At 39.7% G+C, this 27,927-nt stretch overlaps 1 long non-coding RNA gene across 2 annotated transcripts; it reads left to right on the forward strand.

Annotated features, from left to right (window-relative positions):
- Nucleotides 1-1,604: 1,604 nt before the first annotated feature.
- Nucleotides 1,605-27,927, forward strand: LOC123329396. 2 transcript variants are annotated; one of them, XR_006544780.1, is made up of 5 exons: nucleotides 1,605-1,863; nucleotides 20,769-20,943; nucleotides 23,239-23,379; nucleotides 25,223-25,339; nucleotides 27,819-27,927. It is a non-coding gene; the product is annotated as an uncharacterized LOC123329396 (long non-coding RNA). The 2 variants fall into 2 exon arrangements; XR_006544779.1 differs by lacking the exon at nucleotides 23,239-23,379 and having other exon boundaries at nucleotides 1,610-1,863.

A 27,927-nucleotide genomic window follows, 5' to 3' on the forward strand; every position in this document is an offset into this window, starting at 1 on the left:
GCATGTACGGAGGTGGGGGGTGATACGTCTGGAAAGACAGATTGTGGACAGATTGTGATGAGCCTGGGATGCCATCAAATCTCTTGGAAAACATCTGCTTTCCATGTGCTGGCCAAAGCGACAACCATTTTCACACATGCTGCTCCCTGATACATGTGCCTGGAATCAGTTTGCTTCAAAGGGTACAGTCCAGTGAGATGATACCTGGGAGTTGACGAGGGTAGGAATTTGAATGATGTTTTCAAATTTGTTAACCTGAGCACATTTCAGATTTCAGTAAAATACCTTCAAGCTGTTACAAAGTACAGAGATTTTTCATCCTTCATGTTTCTGTACCTGCGTGCATTCTCGCCCACCACTGAGTCAAACTCCGGGTAGCCCCAGAAATGCAAGCAGAAAGTCGGGCTGGGAAATCAGGTAAGAGAAGAAACCTGCCGGAGGCTGACTCACCTCAAAATTGAAATACGTAAACAGAGTCTAGCTGCAATGGAATCATTGAAGTACAAATAGCTGTAGGCGTTGAAACAATCTAACAAGGGTAAAAGTGATGCTGAGGCATATACATTATTTCCCACTAAAAAATAGAGGACAAGGCAGAGAAAAAAAAAATCAGGTATTTAGAAATGTTTTTGGGGAAATTTATTACAACCTCCACACTAGTCCATATCTTTATGAACCTACTGACAGCTGATTGCCCCAGACTGGATTTACAACTGTTTATGATTATCTTCACCCAACTTTTGTGATTAATTAATTATATGTTTGCCTGGTAGTGCCATGGGTATGGGAAGCAGAGATGGGGAAAGCGTTAAGGATTAAAAGCTATTTGCAAACTCAAAATTGCCAGAGATAAATGTTGCAGAGACGGCAAAAGTGACTTGGAAACAGTCGTGATCTCAGGACTCTGCAGGCTTGGCTACTTGCAAATTGCAGGATCGACAGCAGAGTGACCAGTTCATCCTGGTTTTTCCTGAACTTTTCTGGTTTTAAAATGGAAAGTCCTGCTTTCACAGTGCTCCTAATTCCAAGCAAACAGAAGAGTTGGTCACCCTAGGGAAGGCTGGTGATCTAACTGGCCGTAATGTAATAAGCCCTGTGAGGCGGGCCAGTGGTGTGGGAAGAGTGAGGGCAGCCCCAGGAAATGCAGTAGAGATGTGAGGGTCAGCTAAATTGGAGGCACAGAGGCTGGACCACAGACCATCCATCACCTCCAATCAAACCCGTAATTTGAAGATTTACCAAATCACTTACCCTTCACTCAGATGTTGAGAAATTTCAAGCCAATGCAGGTTAAAAAGTTTTAATCCTTTTATAAATTTGATATATTTATAGAAAGTATGTGTCTTGGGAGTAAAACTGTAATAAGGTTAATGAGAAGAGAAGCAACACAAATCTGTTTTCATCACTGTTAACATAGCTTAAATCACAACACAGGAGGGAACAGCTGCTCTGGAAGGCAGCCTAGGAGCAGATCAGCAGAAGCTGATTATCTATTAATGAGAAGGTTTTAGCGATGAGCCCTGGTGGAAAACCCACCAGACTCAATTCTGAAAGCCATCTACTGAAGAGGAGGTGTATATGAATCATTTGATTGATGTAAAAAAAATTCAAAACAGATTCTTCCCAGCACTCTAGAGGCTGCCATGCACCACTGCTCTCTTATCTGTTTATGTTCAGGAAATAGGATACTTCAGTAAGTAAATGTGTGGAGTATTTAATTAAACTCACGGCTGGGCTCTGTGTGTGAGGCTGGTCCTCGTTCAGGGATTACTGGACTGTTGCATCGTTCCTTCTCTTTTATTTCCCTTCATCCTGGTGCTTCTATCTTCAGCTCAGTATCAGCAGGAGCTATGGAGCATCAGGGTAAGTATATTAGTATTATCTAATTGAGCTTACTTTTAGATAAAGAAACTGAGGTTCAGAGAGCTTAAGTCACTTTTCTAAGGACTTCTAGCTTGGAGAACTATGATTTAAACCCATGCCCTGGGTGACTCCTTAGTGGATGCTTATAATCACTTATGTAATAGAACATAAATGTATTTAGCAAAAACTAACTATGGTATACAACAATAGTTCTCAAAATTTGTCTTCAGACCAGCATCATTAGCAAAAGCTGAGAACTTGTCAGAAATGCACATTTTCAGGCCTTACCGCAGACTCAGCTGAATCAGAATCTTTGAGAATGAGGCCCAGGAAGCCCTCTGAGTGATTCAAATGGACACCAAGGTTTATGAACCACTAGTGTATAGGCTGTATGCTGCGCACTAGGATTTAAAAGGAAAAAAATAGGTTCCCTGACATCTGGGAGTTCAGTGTCTAACAGAGGAGATAAGCATACAAAGAGAACCATAATCATACTTACTAGGGCACTGTAAGTACAGTGAGAAATATGCATAGAAAATCAGGAAAAGAAAGATGAGGACAACTAACCCGGATGGGGCAAGTGATGCTTGGACAGGCTCTGAACACACAAAAAAGCTCTGGTCATAGTGACAAGCAGGAGAGAGTATTCTGGGCAAGGGAACAGCATAAAAAAAGAAAGAAATGATGGGCATCTGTGAAAAAGTAGTTACTCTGGGGATGCTGGAGTGTGAGGTGTGATGAAGGAGGCAGTGATGGGTTCACAGAGTGGGCTGTGGGCTGCCCTCTGTCATTCTGCTACCTGACCTACCACTTGCTGAAGCTCAGGAGGTTGGCTTCTTGACGGCTTGGCTTGGAGATTTTATAGTCATTTGTCACTCTGGCATTTATGACTGCCCTATGGTCCCAGATGAGGGGCACCATATATCACAAAGGCTCGTTCTTCATGAGCTATTGAGCTCCCAGTAATTCGTGCATATTATTTATACCCCGCATTCTTTTCTCCTCCCTTCTTGTGAAGTCCCCCATGCCACAGCCATCACCTAGTAGACGTCAGGCTGTCCAGTGGATGAAGTGTTGTTTGACAAAGACTCAGCAGCTGGGGATGCACTTGCAGTTTATGTCATGAATTCTTACTCAATTCTTTGTTCTTCACATCATCTATCAGTGAATAATGTACCCATCATAGGTCTTCAGTCTATATTTCCAGATCAGTATTTCAGCATGGCCATGGCTGTATTTGAGCGCTTAAAATAAAATAACGGTGCTACATTCACTCTGGCATAGTGCAGAGAATGTGAGGTTGGGAACGAGGCTGGGGATCTAGCCCCGATTCTGTGCTTCCCAGTTATGTCCATTAAATCACATTTGAGGGTTCACTTATTTAATTTTGTGCAACCTTGACTTTTATTATCTGTGATGTTGGGTTGCTGTAGAATTAAAGGATATAGTATTGGTACCTGGAACTCAGTAGATGGTATTCCTTTCCTTATCATTATGTATATCTGGTTGGCAGTATTGGCGAGATTGCCTATTCAAAATGCCTAACATCAAGAGTGGGCAGAGACTTCCTTTCTCTTTTTCTAGATACTCTGTTTCTGTGGATTTTCTGTGTTCTCTCCTACCCAAACCTTGGGGTACAACCAGGGCTAAGCTGTTAAGCATGCATGGCTTAAGTCTTTTGTCTGGTAAAATAGAGTGGCTGACCTTTGTAAATGGTTTTTCAGACTAGTTTTCATCCAGGAAACCCTTTGTTCGAGTAAAATCTGAGCAGTTTTGAGAAGATGGAAGTAACATCCTTACTAGTAACCCAACCTCTGCTCATTACCCCCAAGTATTACAGTTGCATGCATGGACCTGGAGAAAACAAGGGCTCTACTGGGAGGATGATACCTTATCTTGTCCCCAAACTAGCTCCACCTCTGCCTTCTCCATCTTAATTGATGACAAACCAAAGTTTATGTTACGCAAGTCAAAAAGCTTGATGTTATCTTTGACTTTTTTTTTCACATCCCAAATCTATTTTCTTCCAGGAAGTACTGTTTACATAAAAGTTACAACCGGAATATGTTTGCTTTATACTCTTTCTCCTGTCACCACCTAGGCTGAGCCTGCACCATCTCTTGTCCAGGTAACTAACAGTAGTATCAAATTGGTCCCCACTTCTAGGGGCAACTCCCTTTGCAGTCACAGTGATACCATTGAAATGAGCCAAATTGGGTCACTCCTCTGCTCAGAGCTCTGCACTGGCCCCTGCTTTACTCAAATAAAATTCAGAGCCCCCAGCCAGCTAGTTCCTCATACACTAGTCCCCTTTGCCTCTCTGACTTCATGTTCTCCCACACCTCCATTACCTGCAGCCACATCAGGCTCTTAACTCACCAGGCTGACTCTTGCCTTTGTGCCTTTGCCATGGCTGTTCCCTCTGCTTGAAGGCACTTCCCCAGATGCTACAGACTAAAGCATATTCCCTCCAAAATCCTATGTTAGAGCCCTGAAAAAAAAAAAAAAAGAAACCAAACCCTAACCCTTAGTTTGACTGTATTAGGAGACAGGGTCTTTAGGAGGTATTTAACATGAAATGAAGTAGAAAGGGCAGGACTCTAATGAAATAGAACTATGGCCTTATAAGAAGAGGAAGAACCTCTTTCTCTCTGTCTGCCATATGCAAACCAGGAAGACAGTTTTCCACAGAAACTGAATCAGCTGATACCTTGATCTTGGACTTCCCAGCCTCCAAAACTGAGAAATAAATTTCTGTTGTTTAAACAACCCACACTATGGTATTTGGTTATGGTGGCCTGAGCAAACAAAGGCACCAGATTGATGCAAGTCTAACTTCCCCACACCTTCACCAAGTTCTCAAATGCCATCTCTTCAAAGAATCCCACCACAATATTCTATCAACATTGAGATGCTGGAACTTTCAGTTTCTCTTACTCTGCTCTTATTCCTTGTTCAAACAATGTATCATTTTCTAACCCGTGATGTAATTCACATATTATGTCTACCGTTTATTGTTGGACTAACCTCAGTTCAGTTCAGTTCAGTCGCTCAGTCGTGTCCGACTCTTTGCAACCTCATGAATCGCAGCACGCCAGGCCTCCCTGTCCATCACCAACTCCCGGAGTTCACTCAGACTCATGTCCATCAAGTCAGTGATGCTATCCAGCCATCTCATCCTCTGTTGTCCCCTTCTCCTCCTGCCCCGAATCCCTCCCAGCATAGGAACTAAAAAGCCTCTTGATGAAAGTGAAAGAGGAGAGTGAAAAAGTTGGCTTAAAGCTCAACATTCAGAAAATGAAGATCATGGCATCTGGTCCCATCACTTCATGGGAAATAGATGGGTAAACAGTGGAAAGAGTGTAAGACTTTATTTTTCTGGGCTCCAAAATCACTGCAGATGGTGACTGCAGCCATGAAATTAAAAGACGCTTACTCCTTGGAAGGAAAGTTATGACCAACCTAGATAGCATATTCAAAAGCAGAGACATTACTTTGCCAACAAAGGTCTGTCTAGTCAAGGCTATGGTTTTTCCTGTGGTCATGTATGGATATGAGAGTTGGACTGTGAAGAAGGCTGAGCGCCGAAGAACTGATGCTTTTGAACTGTAGTCTTGGATAAGACTCTTGAGAGTCCCTTGGACTGCAAGGAGATGCAACCAGTCCATTCTAAAGGAGATCAGCCCTGGGATTTCTTTGGAAGGAATGATGCTAAAGCTGAAACTCCAGTACTTTGGCCACCTCATGCGAAGAGTTGACTCATTGGAAAAGACTCTGATGCTGGGAGGGATTGGGGGCAGGAGGAAAAGGGGACGACAGAGGATAAGATGGCTGGATGGCATCACCGACTCAATGGATGTGAGTTTGAGTGAACTCCGGGAGTTGGTGATGGACATGGAGGCCTGGCGTGCTGCAGTCCCTGGGGTCGCAAAGAGTCGGACATGACTGAGGGACTGAACTGAACTGAACTGATGTCCAAAGAACCTAGAACAGTGCCCAGCACAGAGTAGGTGCATAATAAATATGTGTAGAGCAAGCAAATAGATGGAAAAATAACTATAATATTTCCTAGCTGTATGAGCTTGGCAAGCTGTTGATCTATCTAAGCTTCATCTCTAACTTCAGTTGATTACTATGATAATTAAATAAGTAAAATTTGAGATAAGACAGAGCAACTGCTTGTCTTTTTCATCATCATATGCCAGTATCTGAGACATAATAGTTCTCGAAACAAGAGTTAGGTGCTTAATGCAGTGCTTGACAAATGGTAAGTGCTCATCAAGTAATGATTGTGATTTTGGCTGAATGAAATGTCTGCTGTTAATCGTTGTCTTTATCTCATTCTTGAGAGCTGGCCTGGATTAGGAGGAAAAATCCCAGAAGTCTTTCTATCCTCTTTGCCCGCAGGTTTTTAGCCGCAGCCACACTTGTCTCTTCTGAATAGCAAATGTACTTTTCTGTACCCTGTTTTAGTGCTTTCTACAATGTTGTACTTGTGAATGGGAATGTTCTTCATCTTTTTTCCATCCTCCACTTGATAAAAACTTCCATTGTGTATATCAAGGTGATTCCTATTCAACTTCCAGAGTCTCGCTCAAACATCACTTCACAGGAAACTTTCCCTAAGACTCCAGAGTGGGCCAGGGCTTTTTATAATCTGATTAGTAGCACTCTTAATTTTTTAGGAGAATTTATATCCAAATTGCTCGACTCAGTGTCTAGTATTTAGTAGTTTTTCAACAAATATGCATTCAGGTATAAAGGATATTATTTATCACCAGATACTTGATATCCCTAATTTAATTTGATATTTTATAGTAGACATTGAAATTATCTCTAATATAAAGATAGTGCTACTCATGTCTGTCTCTTTGCAACCCCATGAACTGTAGCCTACCAAGGCTTCTCTGTCCATGGAATTTTCCAGGCAAGAATACTGAAGTGGGCTGTCATTTCCTACTCTAGGGAATCTTCTTGACCCAGGGATTGAACCTGCATCTCTTGCATTGGCAGGCGGGTTCTTTACCACTATGCCACCTGGCCAGGTGAATATACAGATAAAGCAGGCTCAAACAGGTTAGACAACTCCCTCAAAGTTACACATAGCTAACAAGTTTTAGTCAAGGTTGAACTTAGTTCTCTTCAACTCAAGAAAAAAATACTCTTCCTGCTACAAGGGACTTGCTCCTGAGATTCCTCAAGCCAACTTATTAATTCTTTTCCTTTAGTGAACATAAAAAAGTAAAAATATATCTTCCCCCGACTGACTCTTTGCCCCCAAAGTTCCCTACATCCCTGATGATCCTAGAGCCATAATGCCATTCTAGAAAGTTCTTGGTCCTGGCCAGCTATTTCCCTCTTCAAGTTTTTTTTAAGATCTATGTCTGTATAATCTATTCAATACTAAACTTCCTCATCTCATTAAGTGGCACCCTAATCAAGCTAATAATATAGAAGACATCCTCCATTCCTTCTTTACTTCTTTGTCCCAAACAATCCATATGTAATGTCTTCTGTGCTTCTACTGTGTATGTCTCTAGTCCCTCATTTTTCTCCAGTACTCTGTAGTGTCCTAATTGTGCCCTCTCATAGCTCTAATACTTTCCAACATATATATTTTTTCTATCAGTTTGTAAACAGAGCTATCCATTCCAGAAACAAAGAGTGTTACATAGTGTAGAGGCTTGTGGGGTTGTGGAAAGAGCTGTGGAGTGGGGGCAGACGCCAGAGAAATGGAAGCTGAAGGTCAGAGAAGACAGCACTGAAGACCTCAGCCTGCAGGACAAAATCCGGTGGGTTTTCTAAGCTTGTCTGCAAGTTGTCATCATCATTCTGGGAAAGTCTGAGAAGCTCCCCAAGAGTCTTAATCAATAGCCATGAAATGGGTAGTTTTCAGGACTTGGCTGGGAGTTCTGTGATGCCCACATGTGCACATTCATCTGCTGCCTTCACCTCTAGAGAACAAAGCTTCTAATTCACCTCCACTTTACACATATCACATATTTTGCATTCCTTGGCAAAATGTAGCCCAGGATCAAACATGGGAGGTGATGCTGAGAAGCAGAATCAGGAGCCCTAGAAGGACATGGTGGTGGCACTCAGTTGACAACAGATAGCCTGTCCCACTATTTGCTACACAGCAGCTGAATTTGTCTTTAAACTCTAAAAACAGAATATTTTATAACCATGCTCAAAATAATTCAATGGCTTCCTCTGATGATAAAACCCAAACTTGCCCCCATGACCTACAAAGCTCACTTGACCTTTCTCCTGCCACCTCTTCAATTTCATCTCATTCCACAAGTTGAACCATTATATTCACTGGTTTGCATTCTGGTTCTTCAACACGCCAAACAGTTTCTTACCTCAGAATTCTTATATTCTTGTATCTACTCTCCCTTCTGCCCAGAATGTCTTTCTCCTTGATTTTCACATTCCTTTTATCTCAGCACTTCGAAGAGTCCTTTCCGAGTTCTCCCCAGTGCCCCTTTTTCTTTCAGTGCATTTATTGCCATCTGCTTTTATCTTTTCTGTTTGTTTAGTGTCTGCTACACTCATTGGAATGCAAGCTCAGTGAGAGCAAGTACCATATTATCAGGGGGCTAGTTCTCAGTCCCGATTCAGTTATCAGTTATCCTTTTAGAACACAGCTCATCATGGGTGAGTTCACTGACTCAAAAAATTAGAGAACATCAGTTTCTTTGGTGTCCAAGAGCCTGCATTGTACCAACCTCACTAGAAGTGTGAGAGAGATAAGGACAAAGTCTCTCAGTGCAATGCTTAACAGTTTCAATACATGCCAAGCAAAGTGTTTTAATACAACCTGAACTATGCATTTTTCTGCTGTGGATGTTCTATAACCTGTCTCTCCTCTCATCCCTTGGAAGAGCCAGAAGTCTCATATTAATTTCAGTTCAGTTCACTTCAGTTGCTCAGTTGTGTTCGACTCTTTGTGACCCCATGGACTGCAGCACACCAGGCTACCCTGTCCATCACCAACTCTCGGAGCAAGCTCAAACTAATGTCTATCGAGTCAGTGATGCCATCCAACCTTCTCATCTTCTGTCGTCCCCTTCCCCTCCTGCTTTCAATCTTTCACAGCATCAGGGTCTTTTCCAATGAGTCAGTTGTTCATATTAGGTGGCCAAAGTATTGGAGTTTCAGCTTCAGCTGGATGAATGAATATTCCAGTGAATAATCAGGACTGATTTCCTTTAGGATGGACTGGTTTGATATTAATTTGATTAATTATAATTTTACCCTCCTTTCCAAATCTGTCAAATCATCTTCATTAATCAGCACTCAATTTAAATACACTCAGATTCATTTATATTTTTTCTGTGCATCCACAGCTCTTGGTTATTATTACTTTGTATATGTGATTGATGCCTCCACTAGATTATGTGTTACTTGAGAACAGAGATTCTCTCTGGCTCCTCCTTTTTATCTCCAATGGTGGATGTAGGGAATACACTCAGGAAACATTTACTGAATTGCATTGAATTCCTTCCAAAAGCAAAAGTGAAGTGAAGTCACTCAGTCATGTCTGACTCTTTGTGACCCCATGGACTGTAGCCTATCATGCTCCTCTGTCCATGGGTTTTTCCAGCCAAGAATACTGGAGTGGGTTGCCATTTCCTTCTTCAAGAAAGAGGTTTTCATTAGTTTTGTCTGGAAGTGAAAGTAGCATCCTACTCTCTGTGACCCCATGGACTGTAGAATCCATGGATTCTCTAGGCCAGAATACTGGAGTGGGTAGCCTTTCCCTTCTCCAGGGGATCTTCCCAACCCAGGGATTGAACCCAGGTCTCCCACATTACAGACAGATTTTTTTTTTTTAACCAGCTGAGCCACAAGGGAAGCCCAAGAATACTGGAGTGGGCAGTCTATCCCTTCTCCAGGGGATCTTCCTGACCCAGGAATCGAACCAGAGCAGGCAAATTCTTTGCCAGCTGAGCTACCAGAGAAGCCTTCCAAAAGCAAAGTGCTGGGTAAATCCCACTTAATTACAGAATCCTGGAGATGACTTAGCTAAACTGCTAATAGATTCATAATGCAGAATGCCAACTTTCTCTTCTGACTAATGGTATTTTCCAACCATTCATCTCATCTTTCTGTTTGCCCCTGTACAGCGTTCTCTTGACCTCCACATTATGCAAGCACGTGTGCTAGCTCCTGTTTCCAGTGAATTCTCTTAAACAGGACACATTTCATCAGTTTCTGACTTTCTGGCACTAACTCTTTTCTGTAGACCTGATGGGCTGTATCACATTCAAATATTTGTATGAAAGCATCATTTACCTGTCCCTTCAAAGTCTAATTGGTGCTAATTAGCAAATAAATCAAACTGAATTTTCCATTAAACATGCTTTCATTAGGGTCAGTATTTACTTGTTTGCATTTAGTAGAGGAAAACATCAACAAGAAGCATTAGCAACTATTTTTCCTCTTAAGATGAAAATAAATGAGCATTTGTTAACATGGAGAGAGAAGTATTTTTTTAAGTTTTAAAATAATAACACATCCTGATATTGTATAAAGGAAAGAACCCAAGACTGAAAGTAGGAAGTAATACTACCAATAGCAACTATTAAATATTATGTGCCAAATAATACAATAAATTCTTTCTGAGCTCACAATATTGCATGGCAAGTGATTTTCTCTATTTTCCAGATTAAGAAAGTGATTTTAATAAGAATTAAATAACTTGACCAAAGTCACAGAGATCATTTGTAAACTAGGTATTCTAGGCTTTAAATCTTGGTCAGTTTGATTCCATAGTTCAAGCTTTATGTCTGTCTCTCTGCAGCATTCTAGACCTCACTTGGTCTTAACAATGGATTGTGTTTTGTATAACAATTCTTTGTCTCATCCTGTTTCATACTCTAGTCTCTTGACTTTGGCTTAACCTGTGAAACTGACTTTGGCCAAAAGCATTAGGTAGGAGTTCTGGTTTTGAGCCTGGGCCCTAAGAAGCTCACATAGTTTTGCTTACTCTCTTATTTCTCTGCTGCAGCCATGAGAACTTTGTACCTGGACTAGCTCCTTGGTCTCAGGAGACAATGAGAGACACATAAAACAGAACCACCTTGAGCTGGGCTTAGTCATAATCATCCAACCTCCAGAAAGCTAAATGCATGTGAGTGAACCCATCCAAGAAAAGAACAGGCTAGTTGAGGCCAGCCAAGATCAACTAAACCCCAGTAGGCCACACACAGGTAGAGCAGCCCAGCCAAGGGTAGAAGAACTGACTGAGCCCAGTCTAGATCACTCAACTTCTACCTAATCCACACACACAGGGCAAATGAGGAATTACTGTCATTTTAACCACTGAATTATGAGATTGTTTATTTCACAGTAATGTTTTGTTAGTACAGCCAGTAATTAGCTCTACAAACTCCCTCAATAATAATGCTTATCACCATTTATTAAGAGCTTACTATATAAGACACAGTGCTAAACACTTTATATCATCACTCCCTTAAATCTTTCTCAAAACTCTCTAAGGTTTTCACAGATGAGAAGAATGAGATAAATGGAGATGAAAAAACTTAAGTTCACATACTTGTATGTGGCAGAGGTGAGATGCAAACATAAGTTTATCTGCATCCAAAGCTGTCCTCTTTCTGTTATACCAATATGGTCTCAATCATAATCTAGAACTTCCTTGGAAAACAGTCAGCTGTGTGAATGTCACTTCTACTTAATTTGTCTGGGTCCATCTTCTTCAACTGCAAACTGGAAGGACCTAACTAGATAATATCTGTTTTCCCTCTTACCTTCTACAGTTCCATGTTCCTACAGTTATTTGAGGCAAGTTTGATTTAAACACATATGGAATTTGATGGTGATGAGAATGGTGATGAGGCCTGTGATGATTCAACACTGCATAGATGAAGCTGGGACATAGTTTTGCCACGAACCAGAACTGAGATAATTACTATAAGTAAGCATGAAATTTAGCTCTGAAAACCTGTAGGTTAGATGGCAGAGTAAATCTGGGTCACACATTTTAGTTCCAATTACCTAACACAACCACCAGCAACAAAATAAAAAGTGTCAGCAAAAAAAAAAAAAAAATCCACTAGCAGCAAGTAAGCTTAGAAACTAAATATATTATTAGGCTCACAAAGAGTAGAAGTGACTGCCAAAGAGGGCACCAAGTATTTTTGACAGCTCCTGCTTTAAATCCTGGGGCTTAAAAGTATGGTACGGGAACATGGGCAAAGTCAGTAAAATTCTGAGATGTCTCATCAATACTCCTTAATCTGAAATTATTAATAGGCACACCAAGGAAATACATTTCAAATCTGTAGGATTAGAAACATGTAGATATATGTTTATGTATATATACATATGTTTTTTCTCAGAGATCCATTAGGAACAGGGATAATGGTCAAAACTTCAGAATATCCACACATGGAAATGAGATATATAGTTCCTACTATGGGATATGAATGATATAGAGAATTTTAAAATATATTTTAAAATATATCAGAAAACAAAGCAACACTCCAACAAAGATGGAACTAAAGCCTCACAGAGATTGCCCCCTCCCTTCCACTAGAATGATCTAACTGCAGAATATTTCTACAAGAAGACAAATAGATTCCCAATAACTTAGGAGTTCAATGGAAAGCCAGGATGATCATGGCAGATTTGAGAAAACTGATTCTCAAAATGACATGACTTTTAAAACAAAAACTAAACACATAGTCAAATATGCAACCAAGGAATGAACATGACATGAAAAAGACAGATGAATTCAGTCTGAGAAAAATATGCCAGACAAGAATATGTCTTCAAATATATATATTCAATATGTATTCTATGTATTTACATATTTAATATTTTATTGAAAATGCCTAAATAAGATAATTATATAAAAAAGATGGACAATAAAACAATATCAATATGGAACTGATAGATAAATTAGAAATGAAAAGAAACAGATAAGTATTAGATAATTGACATTTGTGACAAAAGAAAGCTATGTGGCATCAGGGTGATTGTTTATGAAAGGAGAGAAATTCTTAGAGACTCAGACTAGGTGGCATTAAATCATAGGATAATTTGTAAAACAGAGAACTTCAAAGAAAGGAGGAACTGAATATTCAGAACAAAATAATATTGCCTGTTCCCAGAAATAACGACTTACACAAGATAGACCTGCTAGGCATCCAGGCATAATGACAAAGTTGCAAATAAGGAGGAAAATCAGACTTACCCGCGAAGTTCTCTGTCTCACCAATTAGTGTCAGAGGACAATGGAGCTAAGTCTATATAATTCTAAAAGAAAATTAAACACAGCCACATAATACATCAAATGCAATGCAACAGGCAAATATTCTCAAACATGAGCCTTCCTGGGTAAAATCAACTGATGAACTCTTGTCAACCAAAAGGCATTTAAAGACTTGTAAGCCTCAAACGGTAAAGAACCTAACTGCAATACAGGAGACCTGGGTTCGATCCCTGGGTTGGGAAGATTCCCCTGGAGAAGGGAAAGGCTACCCACTCCAGCATTCCAGTATTCTGGCCTGGAGAATCTGATGGACAGAGGAGTCTGGCAGGCTATAGTACATGGATCGCAAAGAGCTGGACACAACTGACTTTCATATATATATATATATATATATGGTAATAAATAAAGCTTTGTCTGAAGCTGAGAAATATCTTTAAGTGTCAAAGCAGTTTCCTTCCCTTTTGCTAAATTAAAAGAAAAATGAGAATAATAATTTATTTTAAATAGTATGCAAAATAATCCACAATGGCGGTATTTAAAAGCATGAAGAATATAAAATAATAAGTCTTTATTCTCATTGCTATATCTGTATGTAGAGATAAACTGAATATTTGTTGTTTAGTCACTAAGTTGTGTCTGACTCTTTTGTGACCCCCTGGACCGTAGCCCCCCAGGCTCCTCTATCCATAGAATTTCCTAAGGCAAGAATTCTGGCGTGGGTTGCCATTTCCTTCTCTAGGGGATCATTCCAACCCAGGGATCAAATCCATATCTCCTGCATTGGCAGGCAGATTCTTTATCACAGAGCCACCAGGGAAGCCCAAATTGAATACTACTTAATGTTAGTTATTAGTAGTATTTCTAGGTGGTGTTTTAAAATGATGTTATCTTTTATTTGTTGGTGTTCCTTTATTCTGAAAACAAGAAATGTAAATTTCATGTGGAGCCAAGACTTGATTGTTGTATTTGAAGAACAGGACAAAAAATTTAGGTCTTAGCTTACCGTAAACCAAGGCAGGTAGAGAAAAAGAGATAGAAGGTAGAAAGAGAGAGAAAGGAAATCTTATATCAGCTTGACATGGTAGAAAAAGCATTGCTTCTGAAAATAGAAATCTAAGCTTGGAATTCCTTCTGTGAACCTCATAGACATTTCAGTTCAGTTCAGTCATTCAGTCATATCTGACTCTTTGTGACCCCATGGACTGCAGCACGCCAGGCTTCCGTGTCCATCACCAACTCCTGGAGCGTGCTCAAACTCATGTCTATCCAGTTGGTGATGCCATCCAACCATCTCATCCTCTGCCATCCCCTTCTCCTCCTGCCTTCATTCTTGCCCAGCATCAGGGTCTTTTCCAATGAGTTAGGTCTTCACATTGGGTTACCAAAGTATTGGAGCTTCAGCTTCAGCATCAATCCTTCCAATGAATATTAAGGACTGATTTCCTTTAGGACTGACTGGTTTGAACTTCTTGCAGTCAAGGGACTCTCAAGTGTCTTCTCCAACACCACAGTTTAAAAGCATCAATTCCTCGGCGCTCAGCTTTCTTCACAGTCCAACTCTCACATCCATACATGATGACTGGAAAAACCAGAGCTTTGACTAGACAGATATTTGTCAGCAAAATATTGTCTCTGCTTTTTAATATGCTGTCTAGGTTGGTCATAGCTTTTCTTCCAAGGAGCAAGTGTCTTTTTACTTCATGGCTGCAGTCAGCATTTGTGGTGATTTTGGAGCCCAAGAAAATAAAGTCTCTCACTGTTTACACTGATTCTCCATCTATTTCCATGAAGTGATGGGACCAGATGCCATGATTTTCATTTTCTGAATGTTGAGTTTTAAGCCAACTTTTTCACTCTTCTCTTTCACTTTCATCAAGAGGCTCTTGAGTTCCTCTTCACTTTCTGCCATAAGGGTGGTGTCATCTGCATATCTGAGGTTATTGATATTTCTCCTGGAAAAAATGACTATAGTTTGTGCTTCATTCAGCCCAGCATTTCATATGATGTACTCAACACATAAGTTAAATAAGCAGGGTGACATTATACAACCTTAATGTACTCCTTTCCCAATTTGGAACCAGTCTATAGTTACATATTTAGTTCTAACTGTTGCTTCTTGACCTCCATACAGATTTCTTAGGAGGCAGGTCAGGTGATCTGGTATTCCCGTCTCTTAAAGAATTTTCCACAGTTTGTTGTGATCCACACAAAGGCTTTGGCATAATCAATAAAGCAGAAGTAGATGTTTTTCTGGAACTCTCTTGCTTTTTCTGTGATCCAACAGATGTTGGCAATTTGATCTCTGGTTCCTCTGCCTTTTCTAAATATAGCTTGAACACACGAAAGTTCATGGTTCACATATTGTTGAAGCCTGGCTTGGAGAATTTTGAGCATTAATTTGCTAGTGTGTGAGATGAGTGCAATCATGCAGTAGTTTGAACATTCTTTGGCATTGTCCTTCTTTGGGACTGGAATGAAAACTGACCTTTTCCAGTCCTGTGGCCACTGCTGAGTTTTCCAGATTTGCTGGCATATTGAGTGCAGCACTTCAACAGCACTTTAACTTCAAATCTTTTAGAATTTGAAATAGCTCAACTGGAATTCCATCACCTCCACTAGCTTTGTTCATAGTGATGGTTCATAAAGCCCATTTGACTTTGCATTCCAGGATGTCTGGCTCTAGGTGAGTGATCACACCATCGTGGTTTATCTAGGTCATTAAGATCATTTTTGTATAGTTCTTCTGTGTATTCTTGCCACTTCTTTATATCTTCTGCTTCTGTTGCTGCTGCTGCTGCTAAGTCACTTCAGTTGTGTCCGACTCTGTGCGACCGCATAGATGGCAGCCCACTAGGCTCCCCAATCCCCGGGATTCTCCAGGCAAGAACACTGGAGTGGGTTGCCATTTCCTTTTCCAATGCATGAAAGTGGAAAGTGAAAGTGAAGTCGCTTAGTCGTGTCTGACCCTCAGCGACCCCATGGACTGCAGCCTTCCAGGCTCCTCCATCCATGGGATTTTCCAGACAAGAGTACTGGAGTCGGGTGTCATTGCCTTCTCCTGTTAGGTCCATACAATTTCTGTCCTTTACTGTGCCCATCTTTGCATGAAATATTCCCTTGCTATCTCTAATTTTCTTGAAGAGATCTCTGGTCTTTCACATTCTACTGTTTTTCTCTATTTTTTTTGCATTGATCACTGAGGAAGGCTTTCTTGTCTCTCCTTGCTATTCTTTGGAACTCTGCATTCAAATGGGTATATCTTTCCTTTTCTCCTTTGTCTTTAGCTTCTCTTCTTTTCTCAACCATTTGTAAAGCCTCCTTAGACAAACATTTTGCCTTTTTGCATTTCTTTTGCTTGGGGATGGTCTTGATCACTGCCTCCTGTACAATGTCACGAACCTCCATCCATAGTTCTTCAGGCCCTCTGTCTATCAGATCTAATCCCTTGAATCTATTTCTCACTTCCACTGTAAAATCATAAGGGATTTGATTTAGGTCATACCTGAATGGTCTAGTGGTTTTTCCTCCTTTCTTCAGTTTAAGTCTGAATCTGGCAATAAGGAGTTCATGATCTGAGCCACAGTCAGCTCCCAGTCTTGTTTTTGCTGACTGTATAGAGCTTTTTCATCTTTGGCTGCAAAGAATACAATTAATCTGATTTTGTTATTGACCATCTGGTGATGTCCATGGTAAAGTCTTCTCTTATGTTGTTGGAAGAGGGTGTTTGCTATCACCAGTGCATTCTCTTGCAAAACTCTATTAGCCTTGGCCCTGCTTCATTCTGTACTCCAAGGCCAAATTGCCTGTTACTCCAGGTATTTCTTGACTTCTGACTTTTGCATTTGTCTTCTATGATGAAAAGGATATCTCTTTTGGGTGTTAGTTCTAGAAGGTCTTGCAGGTCTTTTTTGCAGGTATTCTTCAATTTCAGCTTCTTCAGCATTGGTGGTTTGGGCATAGACATTAGGCCTCTTGCTTTATTTCTTAAAATTATTTTCCTCATCTACAAAACTTGGGAACAGTGCTATGGTCAGAGTGTGGCTGCAATAATGGAATGAAATAGTGTATTTGATAAGATCAAAGCTGTCACAGGACTGAGTCCACATCTGCATCCCTCCCACCAGAAGTGTCAGGTTTTCCAAGCCAAATCTTAGATTTAATAATAGTTAATTGGGAAGTAAGTGAGGAGAAAATAAATAACAACTGGCTGTAGAGTTTGACTATCGTGGTGAAATTGATAGTATACCTCCCACTTCTTCAGAAAAATATGTCCAAACTTTTTTTTGCAGGTGAATCATCCCTGGTTCCCATTTTATGTGGTTCAGGTAGGGTTGAAATCCTTACTTGGAAAGTAAACTTATCTGCTTATCTACAGTGATTCAGAGATAAACATGTGACATGAGTCAGATGTTTGAGAAATCCCAGCTCTCTGAACAGCTTAAGGAAAATGGTCTCTGTCTTTTGGATCCAAACTGGGGGGCTGAAGCCTAGAACCACCACTCCATCTCACCATTCTAAGGTGAGAGGCCACCTGGGAATGGAACCAGCATAGAAAGGGTCAGGAGGATCGCATTCAACCTGTTTAATTCATCTGGGTCCCCGTATGTCAGTTATGAAAGTGAACATCGCTCAGTCGAGTCTGACTCTTTGCAACCGTGTGGACTATACAGTCCATGGAATTCTCCAGGTCAGAATACTGGAGTGGGTAGCTGTTCCCTTCTCCAGGGGCTCTTCCCAACCCAGGGATTGAACTCAGGTTTCCTGCATTGTGGGCAGATTCTCTATCAACTGAGCCACCAGGGAATAGGAGCTAATTAATTCCCCTTCATTTGAGGGAGAAGGAGTTGGTTTGGGCCAGCTGTAATGGAAAGTATCCTGCTTAATACAGTTGGGATGATTTTTCCTTTCTTTAATTTTGTTTGTTTAGGACAGGTTTTGGAACACCTGCGGTGTGAGAGTCTTAAAGGTGAGAGAAAAAAATACATATTGTGAAATATTCTGGAAACTATTGAGTTCCAGCATGAAGCTTCCCCATGGTGTTCAAGAAATATAAGCAGATAACTTACATTATTTTAAAATTGGCTTTGATGTCATGGATTTCATGTTTGTCAGATCTCACCACTCTAAGACTAAGACCCATGGTTTGTGACTTTATTGATTAAACACCAAACAGATTGTTTGAGGCCTTGGCTTATAGCATTCTCTCAGCGGGGCAAACTGCACCTTCATCCCTGCTGCACCAGCTCCCTTTGCTTGATGAGCTCCTCTACGGCTCAGATCTAGCATTTCACTGCATTCGGCCACTCATTAGTGCCAATGCCTAACCTCTATTCTGCCTGGTGGGCTCCTCTGTGTTTCCAGGACAACCACTTCTTACAGCTCTCATTACACATTCCATGGGATGATACAATTCTCTCTCACTAGACTGTAAGCTCCCTGAAGACAAGGATGCCTCACACAACTGTGTGTTTTTAGTACATATCACAGATCTGACACATGGTAGATCTGCTGAATATTTTTTTTCTACTCTATCCCCCAATCCTCTCTCTGTATGTCTTAACTCTGCATCATGGAAGCCAGCCTGTAACTGTAGCATCAGTGGGATTCCTATGGTTTGCACGCAGGTTTCTCAGGAGACAGAAAAGGCATGAGCAGGAGATAAAGTGTTGAGCGAGGGAGGTCAGAGGCACAAGTGGCCAAGGTCAAAGCAGTCAAAGAAAATGCAGGAAGTGCTTGGATTTAGACACAGAGGGACGTGAAGGTGAAAGTTTGCATATATAGTGGAATTTGCCATGTATGGATTCAAGGATTCAGTCTTTCATTTGTGACTTTATGATATGTATTTGTATATATGAATGTGTTCAAGTAAGTTTAACTTATTTAACTTACTTTCACATCTTCCATCACCACTACCACCAAACTACATACATATATACACATAGGTACATACATACTGTACACCATATAAATACCACTCACTACACACACACACACACACACCACAATTCTACTCCAGAATAATTGGCACAAGTATCTTAGAGTGGCTGTAGAGATGCCATCTGTGGTTTCCAGGGACTGCTTCTCTAGGAATTCCAGTTTTTGTGTTTCTTTCAGTTAAAGTAATAAAAAAAGTGCATCTTTTCTCTATTACCCAGTGCCTCCATCATGATGCTCTGTTTTGCTTTCTGAAACTGAATCAATCTATTTTGCCTCAGGCAACAGCCTTCTGTGTTAATTTCTGGTTCCACCATTGTCAAAGAGGCTGTGTGCAATGGAATTGACAAGGTTATGGTATTTCATGTCACTTTATTATTGAAGGTTTCTTTGTCACTCAAGTCACCCTCAGTCTTTTGCAGACCCTCAGAGTCACTTTCTTCCCAAATCTGGATTCAAATGTCACTCCTGATTGAACTATTTAAATAAACTCAATTTTTAGCTTGCTTTTACCAAAATCACTCTTAATAGTTACTATTATCTTATATAATTACAAAAATCACTTTGGCTCAGAGTGACTCACAACATTAGCCTTTAGTCCAATAAAGCTTGGCAGTTGTATTTGGTGAAAGGTCTGGCTGTTTTTAGAAAGAAAATAACTTTGATGGATATATCTGTTGGATCAGAGCTATATTGAGATATCAGGAGGGCTTAAGGTTTCCTAGGGTAATAAAATTAAAGATTTAAAGCAACTCTAGCTAGAACTTGTGATTTGGAGATAGTATCAAACAAACAACAACAACAAAAAACAACCTTTAACTTTATAGTTTGGGAAGTCAGTCTATTTAAACCCATCTCTGCCACCTACAGGCCATGCGTTCTTAGGCCAACTAACGTTTCTATGTCTCAATATCCCTATCTGTAAAGTGGGTATATAAAAATATAACAGCCCATCCTGATAGCTGTTTCAATTGTATTCATTCTGATTGATTTGTAACTTATCACTTCTCAAATATTTTTTTATCCACTTGTTAAATGATTTGGTATTAGCCATAAAATAACCACATCCTATGGGTTTTGTTTGAAGATTAAATAGGTAACCAATACAAAGCTCTTGGTACTGCATTAGGTATTCAGAAAGCATTTGGAAATACTGGATTCTGTTATAATGATTATTTTTCATTTTTATCATTACTTCTCAAGGGTTAGAAAGCTTTCATCTGGGTCACGGATGTCATCTTATAAAATCCTGGGCTAACTATTAAAATCATTATTATTATGGAATTCTACAGTTGGAAAAAACCATGATTGGGTGAATGAATTGCCAATGTTACAGAGCCAGTAAGTGACAAAGATGGGATTGAAGCCCTGGTCAGGTTCTTATACCTCTTCTCTATACTATATTATTTTGGACTAGAGACAACATTTATAAAACCCAGGGGAAAACATTTGGGGTCAAACATCCACAATAGTAATAGTAATTATGGGTACCAGAAAATGAGATTGAAAAAGTCTTGGGCATAAATCACACCACATCAACATCTACAATGGACTTCCATAGTTCTTTGTTTTAATTAAAGAGTAGAATCTTAAATTCCATAGGTTCAGGGCTAGTCCTGGGAGCAGAGGCTGCAGAAGGCAGAACAAGTAGTGTCAACTTCACAGACATGAGTGAAACGCAAGGAAGAGGAAAGCAATGAAAACTTGCAGCTTTCTCTTTTTTAAGATACGCAGTGGATGCTGCAATATGCCACCACCTCCCTCCCTTCAGGACCAAGATAAATTACCCCCCAGATGCCAGGAATGTTGACTGCTGACAGCTCTCCTTCCACCCCTCTCTGAGCACTGCCACCAGCTGAAGAGAGCCCACTTATCCAAGCTCAGTGGACATCCAACGACAGGTCAGTGCAGAGGTGTAAAGGACTACCCTCCTTGCTTCAGGATGGGACAACTCTGTAGGGCCACCCAGCTCCAGAACCCCTCAACTGCCTCCTTATGGAATCAGCCAAGGTTCTAACTACTTCTCTTTCAACTTGCCTGTTTGCCTTCACTTGGCCACAGGTATTCACCCTAACAGCACCACCCAGTCAATTTCCTGCACACAAATCAATGCTTCAGGGTCGATTTCCCAGGAAACCTGAATTGCATTATAGGTAAAGCAGGCTTTGTTGTGGCGGCCAACTCCAGGCACTCCCCATATTTCTAAGCAAGTTCTAATGATCTGTCAAATACTTACTGTAGCATCAAGTGAATACATCAGAACATAGTAAACATCAGGAGCATTTTTATAAGCATCGGAATGGAAATATTGATTGATTTCCAAGGAGTGATTTAGCTGTTGTCAGAGGCTAAGTCAGTGATCCTAACAGAGATCCAGGTTGTGTGAGCACGTCCATTAACATTACTTTAATCTCCGAGGTCTTGAATGTGCAGGACAGCGTGGACAAATCTTAATTACTACTAAACAAATTGCACAGTGTTATTCTTCTGCTGTGTTTCAGAAGCTTCTTCCTCTCAATTTGTTTCTGTCTCTACAGGCCCCCTGAAGGTTCCCTTTGAACTTGAGTTACTGTGGCCACAGGGTTGCCCTCCAGGTGCTATGGCAGCAAGAGAATATTTCTGAACCTCTTCTGAGTAGGGAAATCGTATGGTACATTGTTGCATTTCTTAGGGGTGTGGTATATGAAGGGCAGAGCAGGACCCTCTCAGGATTCCGTAACTTGGATATGTCATCATTAAGTCCACATCTCTGATCAAATTCCCTCACCTCCAGTCATTACCAACACCTTTCTTCAAATGTGGCTTCCTTTCTTCTACATCTCCGATTTTCTGCCCTGAAAATCCTGCAGGCTCTTTGAGGCTTGAAGAAATGTGACCTGTAATGCCATCCAGTCACAACTGGGTACTTCTATAAAGAATTCTAATATGTTTAAACTTTATCCATTTTCATAATCTTAGATATAAGAATTTAACCTCCAAAATTCTATCCTAAGGAAATAATTCAAAATATACATACACATTTTCAATACAAAGATATATAAAATTCCTAGGCATGACCATCAAAAACAACTCTCTCTTTGCTTTCTTTTTATGCTCTGTCTCCTTTTGGTAGGATTTAAGCTCCATCAGGGCAAGGATCATGTGGAATCTCTTCAATTTCATATCTTCGGTTTCTAAAACAGTACTTAGCATGTGGAAAATGTTCAATCACTATTTAATGAGTGAATAAATGAATTCTCAAATGTGAAGAATGTAGCTAAAAAGCAATTGTGTGGAGATGTAATAAGGGTCTGATAAAAGGAGAGCACTAACGTGTTTCTGGTTGGAAAGCGGTCACCACAAAGATGTCCAAGTTCCTAAAAATCGATGAATTTACAGCATTTCCACTCAAAAATTGGCATCTTGTTTTGAAACTTGAAACGTTCTTGTAAAATTCAGCTGAAAGAAAAGAAGAATATAGCCTTTTTCTTTTCAAGAAGAGAAGTAGGAGAGGTTTTATCTTGTCAAATGTTCACACACACACACACACACACACAGAGTAAACACCATGGTATACGGGAAGAATATTTTGCCTGCTGACAGAGCAACTTCAATTCTGCAAGGTGTAAACACATGAAATGTCTTCTGCTCATAGTTACTGTTAACTGCTCTGTTGAATCTTCCTTCCCCGCTGGTTAGCAGCCACTTTAAGCATTATGATTATTAAAACAATCTATATTCTGTCCAGGTTGTTCTTAAGCTTTAATCACAAAAGTCCACCATCCACCTTCCCTTTAGAATAGATTTAACTTGTGGCTCAAGGGTCCCTAAGAGACAGGGAAGTGAGTAAAATTTTCTCTCACATGCCATTCACCTCCCAGTACACTACCTACTGAAGTCCATACTGGGAGATCTTATTTGCTCATATTTTCTGTGAAAACCAGCTGCTACTGAAGATGTTAGTAAGCTCCCAGTGAATCTATTGTACATCCAAGCTTAACAGCTATGTTCTAGGTGACTCAGAACAGCAATTTGTTATGTGAGTTAAAAAGCAGGGCCTTTTAGCACCTTTCTGAAGGTGTGGGATGCAATATTAACTCCATTTTTTAAAGTCTGAGTGTGAAGGGGATAAAAGGAATGACATCAAAGTATAAGCATTTGCCATCTTCTCTCTCCCTCTTCAGAGACGTATTAACAAATAATGTATTATTTGTTAGGTCAATTCTGGATTCTCCTTTACTTATGTACGAATCAGGACAAAAGACAAAGGATAACACAAAAAAAAAGAAAAGAAAAAAAAGAAAAAAGAAAAGACCTGAGCCAGACAGGCAAGCCTGAAGAGGATGGAAGTTTTTGAGGTGTGTGTCGTGGGGGAAACAAGAGATTTGTGACAACTATGGAGAGAAAGAGAAACTGAAAGGAAGTGGTGTGGGAGAAGGGGATTTTTAAAGATTTGCTAGCTTCAAAGAATTTACCCCTTCAAAGTATTTACCCCTTTAAAACTTCTGCTTCTACTGCCTTTTTTGAGACATACTTCACTAAATATTGCTTTTGAGTTATTCTTAGTTGCTGGACTAATTTTTTTTTTTTTAATGTGACTCTGTGTAGCACTAGCCACGAAGTAGTTGGGTTACATAGGCTACCTGAATTCTTTCATCTATCAAAGCATGCCGTCTGTGCTATCTGGTCAAGAAGAATCATTCCAAACCCTCTGATGATGATCTGATGTTGATATGAGTTCAGAATGGATGTTCTGGTGGTTCCCCCAAATTTCCCTAAGACAAATATTTCACTGAAATTATTTTCATTCTAAACAGCCCTAAATGTATCCTCAGAAATCCTAGGTTCATATCGCAGCTTTACTTCACTAACCGTGCAACCAAACTGCGACCCTTTAGAAGCCAGGAAAGATGCATTATCATCTTCTTACATTGCTGGAGTTTAACTGTCTTCTAGGGCACATAGAAAACATTTGGTATAAAGTGGATGAGTGTGTAAGGTTTCAGCCATTTCCAAGAAATCTTTTAGTTGTTTTCATGAAGTCCGGGATTAAAGAGACCTTCCAGTATCATTATGAATCAGTTCTTGAAGAACTGAATTACCTGTAACTTTGGCAGCCATGACTCTTGCTTAAAGTGGTATCTCAGGTGAAGAACTGCATGCCTCACACATGTAGAATGCTGCCTTAAATAAGGATAAATGCTTTGAGTTTGCTTAAATGCATGACAAAATGACAGAGGGAACAGAAAGAAAGATACAGAAAGAAAGGAAATTGGAGAATTTCAGGCAATTCTTTAGGGAAAAATCTGTGACAATAACAATTTGATTGAAATAACCAATCAACAGATTCTATATGATTTCAAAAATTTTAGACCATGATATTTTTGCCCTTTGTTTTATGTCTCTGGATATGTTTCAGTGTCTCCTAGTTTACAGTCTATGGAAACTTGAATAGAATTTGTATCCTACTGCTGTGTGAAAATTATATAAATCTTGATTATGCTGAATTGGTTCACAGTGATTTTCAGGTCTACTATATCCTTCTACTTCTCTGTATTTTCATTCTACTAATATTTGAGAGTTTCATCTTGAAACTCCAATTAAAAAGTCTTAATCTATCTACTTAAAAAATAATTGTAATATATAGTGGAACTATATGTGATCTTGTTCTGTATTTTCCAAGTCTCCTGTAAATGTGTTACTATACTTTCATAACTTAAAAAATAAAATGAAAAAAATAAATAACCAATCAATATGTCTAAGAAGCCTGAAAATATTATTTTTCTATGTTGAAACATCTATAGATGTTGGGTAAACTGCTTAAATATAGCAAATAGGTAATACACACTTCCCCATACTTACACATCTCTCCTTTTATCACCATGGTTAGTCTTATTTAAATTTGTCAGCATTGATGGACACTTAGTAATGCACTTATATTGAAGAGGCCAGGTGTGTTTGCAAGATATGACTGCTAAACTATTTTTTTTCCAGCTGATCAAAGTGTTACCTCCTTTCCCCTTCTACCTTTTTCTTATAAAGGGAAACACATCAAGTATCTTCTGAAGGCTTCCTCTTCATCCCAGAGGAGCTTCACAGTACTGTTCTTTCATCATTAATTTCTGGATATTCTGAAATGTTTTCTCCCCTAGAGTCTTAAGTCACAAGTTTCTGATGTTTTGTCTAATCTCTCTCTCTTAGTATTCTGGTTCTCTGGAGACAAGTGACATGGAAATATTTCTGGACGGAGGAAAACGCATTCATTCCTCAGTCTCCACTGACCCTGTTTTTCAGAGTCGATATTTGTAAGGATGCCAGGTGAGTTATCCCAAACAAGGATTTTTCTTCTCCAGGTATTGTAATTATTGATGCTTTGGACTTTTCCTTCTCTGTCCATCATCTTAAGGTTATCCTTGAAAAAGTGCTGCCTGAGTCTAGAGCTCATAAGTCAACATCAATGATAATAGAAAGCGCTTATTAAACACCATTGAGCACTTACTCTTCTAAAAGCTTTTTATGGTAAAAACTTTTACAGTCCTCAGTGGCATACCTTAGACACCTACTGATTTCAAAATGCCACTACCAAAGTCTAAATATGGAAGTTAGGTCTCAATTTGGGAATGGCCCTATGCCATGAGTGTGGCCTTTCTTCCTGATTTAAATTACTAGTCTAACGCTAGCTATTGGAAAAGACATGGTACAAGAAGAAAAAACAGTTTGTGAACTTAGAACAGAATGAGGCAAGATTTAGCAATAAGAGTCCAGAAATTTTTGTTGTATACTGGAAAGCAGCTAGAAGCTTGGAACACTGAGAAAAGAAAATCAGACTTCCCTGATAACTGGAAACACACAAAGAGAAGAAGGATCAATCATAAGAATGACAGAGGCTGAAGTTCAGGCTATCCCTTTCGTGCTAATATCACAGTCAGAAAACACCTGAGTAGATTGTGCCATATCCTTCACAGAAACTCTGCCGGTCGCTGGATGCAGACAAAGTATATTGCCAAATCTGATCCAATTGCCCAGTAGTGAGGACTTGACATTCAGACTTCCAAGACTATTTATGTTTTCTATCATGCAGTTTGGGGACAGACTATGAAGGTCCTTGAATGCTACACTGAAAACATTTTTTTGACATTATAGGCAACAGGGAGCCACTGACATTTTTTGAGCAATGGAAGTAAAGTGAAAGTGGCTCAGTCGTGTCTGACTCTTGGCGACCCCATGGACAATACAGCCCATGGAATTCTCCAGGCCAGAATACTGGAGTGGGTAGCCTTTCCCTTCTCTAGGGATTTTCCCAACCGAGGGATCAAACCCAGGTCTCCCGCATTGCAGGCAGATTCTTTACCAGCTGAGCCACAAGGGAAGCCCAAGAATACTGGAGTGGGTAACATCCCTTTTCCAGCAGATCTTTCCAACCTTGGAATTGAACCCAGTTCTCCTGCATTGCAGGCGGATCCTTTACCAACAGAGCTATCAGGGAAGCCTTTTTGAGCAATAGACTGACATATTATCGCCTATGGGTAATCACTTTTCAACTAATAAATGTGGTTTGTTTTTGTCTGGTGAGAAGGATACTGTGGTGAACCAAAAATAAAGAGTACAATTAACAAAAGCAACAAAACAAAACAAAAGCCAAAGCAAGAGAAAGAGGAAGCATGAGTCATGTAAGTCATAACCAATCAGAGTTCCAAGTAATTTTTTCCTTACTCAAGTTCTCCATACATGGTCAATAATGTTAAGTGGGATATTATTTTGTAGTTAAGTTCCCTTATTCTCTAGTTTTGCTCCCCTAAGCAATTTTGCCATCCAATTTACAATTGTAGCATGCAAGAATGTATACATAATAATTTTTTCTTATGGCAGGAGAATGGCGTACAAAGGTCTTGTTTCATACAGCTAAGTGATTTACAGAAAGACCTAATAGACAATTCTGAACACATAATTCAGATCTCCTGAGGTTTCTGCTTTTTTAAAGCTAACAGTTACTGGTGGAAAGGAACATTAGATTTGATTGAAAAATAACACACACAGTATAAAAAAGTCATAGTCAATTGACTCTGCTAGGTACCAAAATTTACATTTGTTTCTTTCTGCAATGCTAATAATTCAGCATTCCATTAACACTACATTTCTTAAAAAAAAAAAAATTATTATCTTTTTCTATCCTGGATTTATCTTTCCTGCCTTTGCTGAAAACTCCCTTTCAGTCTGCTGATTTCTGACAACCTGTTGGAAGGTAACGATAACACAGATTCTCCTCTGAATCACATTACAGCGCTGCTTCCTGACAACCCTGTCTCAGGCTGAACAAATTATTTGCACCCTGCCTGATTGGTTTCCGTGTTTGTAATTCAACTACAATTTGTTCCTTCCCATGGCTAAATGAAAATGTGGTCATCAGATGCAATCTTTCCTGATTGCGCATCATAAATAATATGTTTCTGGAGTGCAATGCATAAATATTTTACTAACCACAATATAGGTTTTAGGAAATTCAAAATGAAAGTGGTAGAGAAATATTTCCTATAGATTTGTTTTTACAGTATTTAGAGGTCATTTTATGGCTTGGTACATTCATTAGGCTCTTTAAGAAAGTGTTTTTCATCCAAAGAAACATAGTAATCTAAAAACGTGTGCTCAATTCCTTGACATGTCAGATTTAAATTTTCTTCCTGTTTGAGCTGGGATGTAATATATCATCAAATATTCTCAGGCCTGATTTTAATTCATTTACTGCCTTTTTTTGTTTGTTTGTTTTTGCCTTTTTTTTTTTTTTTCCTTCCCTACACAGCATCCTTACCTCCTGGGCAAATGAAGAGACACTGTAGAATAATGAAGTTTATCCTGAAGATAAATTCTCCTCACTCCTGCTGGGTGCATCACCGGAAACTATAAAAGAG

Source organism: Bubalus bubalis, chromosome 15 (assembly GCF_019923935.1).
Source record: "Bubalus bubalis isolate 160015118507 breed Murrah chromosome 15, NDDB_SH_1, whole genome shotgun sequence".
NCBI lineage: Eukaryota > Metazoa > Chordata > Mammalia > Artiodactyla > Bovidae > Bubalus > Bubalus bubalis.